Genomic DNA, 6,000 nt, shown 5'->3' with positions numbered 1-6,000 from the left:
TATATATATATATATATATATATATATATATATATATATATATATATATATATATATATATATACATTCTAGGATTATGTGAAACTTGGTTACTAGGAAAGGCACAAAATTGTTTAGATGCTAAACATCGAGCAGGAGATATCTTTAGGGATGGATATTCAGGCAAGAGAGGTCACACTAGTTATAAGTATTATATGATTATCCATATTTCCTTTAAGATTGGCACCTGTAAAGTAAGGTTCATACAAGTTTATGCCCCTCAACAAGGACGACCAAAACACGTGAAATTTGTTTGCTATAAGAAGTTACTATATACGAAAATACATGAGGCAAAGAAATCTGTACCATATGCAGATAAGGTAATCACACTGGAAAACTTGAAAGGTCTTTTTGGCTTAAACAGAACTGGACTTAAAATGCATTGGAGGCTTTTCAAAACATTGGTAATAGAAATAGAAGTAAAAAAGTATTATAAATTCCTACATCCAAAACGATATGTCGATAAATGTTTTTTCAATTTTCTATAAACAGGAAAGCCAAAAGTGGAAATGGTATCGTTGGCGTACAGAAAGAGGTCAATATACAGACAAATTTATGATATCCTAGGCAATAAATAACAACAAAAATCTATTAACGGTCGTAACGAGTGTTCCGCCTGTGTTAATTTACTCCTACTATGGACTGTTGCCGATAAAATTAAAACTTGATAAATCCTAACCCATCAGAGGTCAAATTAGAACCCCCATTCTGTCTTGCAAAACTGCAAAATTAAGAATGCAGAGAAAGATACAGAAATGAAATCAATTATAGGTATCCACAAAAAAGAAGTCGATGATTCCAATATGAAGTGGATGCCAATGATAAGAGGAATTCAGGGAGTTGCCACTGATGTCCTGCAATCTAAAATAGATGGAAGTAGACAAAAGAAACAATAGCTTGGTGGAATGTGTTGGAAACAAGACAAAACGTTTGAAAAAATGTATGAAAACTAAAATAGAAGAGCAGCAGAGCCTTAAGACACCTAATAGAGATAAGATGAAAGAAAGGTGCTCAAAACAAAGCCCTTGGAGAACATTTGCGAAAACTTAAAAACTGATTTGCTAGGGGCAAGAACACTTCTCTATAAAACAGCAATAAGGTACAGAAGGGCATCCAATCTTCACAGTTTTGCCATAAGACCCTGTAGATTGAACAATATCCCAGAAAATGGGTTTATTGAATTAGGAACAGGAAATAAAGTCTAAAGGCTGGTAGAGGAGAGTAATGGTATCGGTATTTAAGCAGAAAGGTAATGTCATGGAATGTGGTAAATACAAAGGAGTTAAACTAACAGAGTATAGTTTGAAAGTTTTTAAGTGGATATTAGATGAGATAGAGAGAGGTTGTAATGATTTGGAATCAGGAGTATGGATTCATGAGGAAAAAAGGTATTGTGGATGGCATCTTATAGTAATCAGGTACAAGGAAATAAGCTACAGGGAAACCGGAAACTTTTCTGTGTTTTTGTAGATCTAGAGAGAAGGCCAATGATCAGAATACAAAGAAAAGTGATATTTTGGTGCTTGATGAAGGGGAAAGTATTGGAGAAATTGATTAGAATGGTAAAGATAATGTGCAGAAGATCAAGGGCATAAGTAGCAATATCTGTTTGAAACAGACACCTTTGAATTTATCGTTGATTTACATCATGGATCAGTATTATGCCTGTTTTTACTTGTGGTGGCCATGGATGTGTTAGGTGAAGAAATAAAAAATGAAGAATTGTGGGAGTTGCATTATACAAATTATTTGGTGATTACAGCTGAAAATGATTGAGAAATACAGAAAAGGGTTGAGTGAAAGTAGAGGCTCTTATAAAACAGGTGGAGCAATGTGGTTACTTTTGGCCTACAGTAAATCAGGAGAGATGATTTAAAGCTGAAGTTGATAAAAGGATAAAAACAGCCTTGAAGTTTACGGAGGTAGCAGGAGTGGTATATGATAAGAAAATGCGAATCAATCTAAAAATCAAGATCTATAGCACATTGATAAGATCAGTGTGAAATCGTGGATGGGAAATGTCGTCTCTTAAGACGTAAATAGAAAGCAAAGCTTGAGGGAACAAACATAAGAATGCTAGGGTGAGTTATTGGAATTTTGTTGCATGAAAGCTTGGAAGAGAATTAGATGGGAGGGTAAGGTGAAGGATGGTGTGGTGAGAAGAGTTTTTGTTGTAGAGAATGCCAATAATTGAAGGCATTGGAGAGGAAGTATCAGGCAACCTAACCCCTAATGTAATTATAGCAATGAAAAAGTAGAAGGTATATTAAAAATGAGCATAAAGTTGTGATTGGTTGTTTAGATATTTTATTTGTACTTCAGAGCAGAGTGTAAGGGAACATGGGGGAATACAAGGCATTTTTGTGCGTTGGGTTTTAATTTACCTCAAAACCTACAGAATCCTGTGTGTTATGAAGTTGGTTGTGTGTACATTGAAACAGAGGGAAACCTGAATGAAAGGTCTGTGTTGTTTGTGTACTTGTATTTTTTACAAGAAAGCTTAGAAAATCCTAACAAATACGAAGCCTTTTTGCATAGTGTTTTTTTTGCTTGATACTTTTACTTTAAAGCATTAGGAAAACGTAACGAGAGAGAGAGAGAGAGAGAGAGAGAGAGAGAGAGAGAGAGAGAGAGAGAGAGAGAGAGAGAGAGAGAGAATATATTTATATCGGTTACTGTTAAGTTGTTTGGGTATGAATGTTTTTTTTAAAATCACGTAAAAGGAAACCTTTGGTCGTTAGGATATTAATATTTCCTCACAGGACATGTTGAAAGCCACATTTGTGGGTAAGGATATGGATATGTTTTTTAGGCGAAAGTTAGCTGTTGCTTTGGTACGAATTTATTCTAACAAAATCTCTAAAATTCCAAGTTAATTATTTTCAATTTCAATATTCTATTGAGATTCATGTGGTAATACATGTTTGGTAGTTTAGAACTTAATCTTTCTTTCTTGAAAGCTATAGAAGTAGTCTGGTAAGGTAGGTTGTAAAAGCATATTTCTTTTGAATCTTGTAAAAGGATGTTATTTTCTTTAAAATATCTGAAAAAGTCTGTAAAGGACGCTTGCATATATTTCTTTTTTTTTCTCTTAATTCGTGTGATGATAATTTTTTGCTGGTTTCAATATGAACATTTTCCATGAAAATCTCTGAAAATTACACAATTGGTTATCAGCATTTGATCTATTTTATTTTTTATTTAAATTCTTCAAATCTTATAAAACTCAATTGAATATTTTTATTTATATACTGTATATATATATATATATATATATATATATATATATATATATATATATATATATATATATATATATATATACATTCTAGGATTATGTGAAACTTGGTTACTAGGAAAGGCACAAAATTGTTTAGATGCTAAACATCGAGCAGGAGATATCTTTAGGGATGGATATTCAGGCAAGAGAGGTCACACTAGTTATAAGTATTATATGATTATCCATATTTCCTTTAAGATTGGCACCTGTAAAGTAAGGTTCATACAAGTTTATGCCCCTCAACAAGGACGACCAAAACACGTGAAATTTGTTTGCTATAAGAAGTTACTATATACGAAAATACATGAGGCAAAGAAATCTGTACCATATGCAGATAAGGTAATCACACTGGAAAACTTGAAAGGTCTTTTTGGCTTAAACAGAACTGGACTTAAAATGCATTGGAGGCTTTTCAAAACATTGGTAATAGAAATAGAAGTAAAAAAGTATTATAAATTCCTACATCCAAAACGATATGTCGATAAATGTTTTTTCAATTTTCTATAAACAGGAAAGCCAAAAGTGGAAATGGTATCGTTGGCGTACAGAAAGAGGTCAATATACAGACAAATTTATGATATCCTAGGCAATAAATAACAACAAAAATCTATTAACGGTCGTAACGAGTGTTCCGCCTGTGTTAATTTACTCCTACTATGGACTGTTGCCGATAAAATTAAAACTTGATAAATCCTAACCCATCAGAGGTCAAATTAGAACCCCCATTCTGTCTTGCAAAACTGCAAAATTAAGAATGCAGAGAAAGATACAGAAATGAAATCAATTATAGGTATCCACAAAAAAGAAGTCGATGATTCCAATATGAAGTGGATGCCAATGATAAGAGGAATTCAGGGAGTTGCCACTGATGTCCTGCAATCTAAAATAGATGGAAGTAGACAAAAGAAACAATAGCTTGGTGGAATGTGTTGGAAACAAGACAAAACGTTTGAAAAAATGTATGAAAACTAAAATAGAAGAGCAGCAGAGCCTTAAGACACCTAATAGAGATAAGATGAAAGAAAGGTGCTCAAAACAAAGCCCTTGGAGAACATTTGCGAAAACTTAAAAACTGATTTGCTAGGGGCAAGAACACTTCTCTATAAAACAGCAATAAGGTACAGAAGGGCATCCAATCTTCACAGTTTTGCCATAAGACCCTGTAGATTGAACAATATCCCAGAAAATGGGTTTATTGAATTAGGAACAGGAAATAAAGTCTAAAGGCTGGTAGAGGAGAGTAATGGTATCGGTATTTAAGCAGAAAGGTAATGTCATGGAATGTGGTAAATACAAAGGAGTTAAACTAACAGAGTATAGTTTGAAAGTTTTTAAGTGGATATTAGATGAGATAGAGAGAGGTTGTAATGATTTGGAATCAGGAGTATGGATTCATGAGGAAAAAAGGTATTGTGGATGGCATCTTATAGTAATCAGGTACAAGGAAATAAGCTACAGGGAAACCGGAAACTTTTCTGTGTTTTTGTAGATCTAGAGAGAAGGCCAATGATCAGAATACAAAGAAAAGTGATATTTTGGTGCTTGATGAAGGGGAAAGTATTGGAGAAATTGATTAGAATGGTAAAGATAATGTGCAGAAGATCAAGGGCATAAGTAGCAATATCTGTTTGAAACAGACACCTTTGAATTTATCGTTGATTTACATCATGGATCAGTATTATGCCTGTTTTTACTTGTGGTGGCCATGGATGTGTTAGGTGAAGAAATAAAAAATGAAGAATTGTGGGAGTTGCATTATACAAATTATTTGGTGATTACAGCTGAAAATGATTGAGAAATACAGAAAAGGGTTGAGTGAAAGTAGAGGCTCTTATAAAACAGGTGGAGCAATGTGGTTACTTTTGGCCTACAGTAAATCAGGAGAGATGATTTAAAGCTGAAGTTGATAAAAGGATAAAAACAGCCTTGAAGTTTACGGAGGTAGCAGGAGTGGTATATGATAAGAAAATGCGAATCAATCTAAAAATCAAGATCTATAGCACATTGATAAGATCAGTGTGAAATCGTGGATGGGAAATGTCGTCTCTTAAGACGTAAATAGAAAGCAAAGCTTGAGGGAACAAACATAAGAATGCTAGGGTGAGTTATTGGAATTTTGTTGCATGAAAGCTTGGAAGAGAATTAGATGGGAGGGTAAGGTGAAGGATGGTGTGGTGAGAAGAGTTTTTGTTGTAGAGAATGCCAATAATTGAAGGCATTGGAGAGGAAGTATCAGGCAACCTAACCCCTAATGTAATTATAGCAATGAAAAAGTAGAAGGTATATTAAAAATGAGCATAAAGTTGTGATTGGTTGTTTAGATATTTTATTTGTACTTCAGAGCAGAGTGTAAGGGAACATGGGGGAATACAAGGCATTTTTGTGCGTTGGGTTTTAATTTACCTCAAAACCTACAGAATCCTGTGTGTTATGAAGTTGGTTGTGTGTACATTGAAACAGAGGGAAACCTGAATGAAAGGTCTGTGTTGTTTGTGTACTTGTATTTTTTACAAGAAAGCTTAGAAAATCCTAACAAATACGAAGCCTTTTTGCATAGTGTTTTTTTTGCTTGATACTTTTACTTTAAAGCATTAGGAAAACGTAACGAGAGAGAGAGAGAGAGAGAGAGAGAGAGAGAGAGAGAGAGAGAGAGAGAGAGAGAGAGAGAGAGAGAGAGAGAG

This window comes from Palaemon carinicauda, chromosome 21 (assembly GCF_036898095.1).
Source record: "Palaemon carinicauda isolate YSFRI2023 chromosome 21, ASM3689809v2, whole genome shotgun sequence".
Taxonomy (NCBI): domain Eukaryota; kingdom Metazoa; phylum Arthropoda; class Malacostraca; order Decapoda; family Palaemonidae; genus Palaemon; species Palaemon carinicauda.
Note: the sequence above shows the minus strand (reverse complement) of the source record.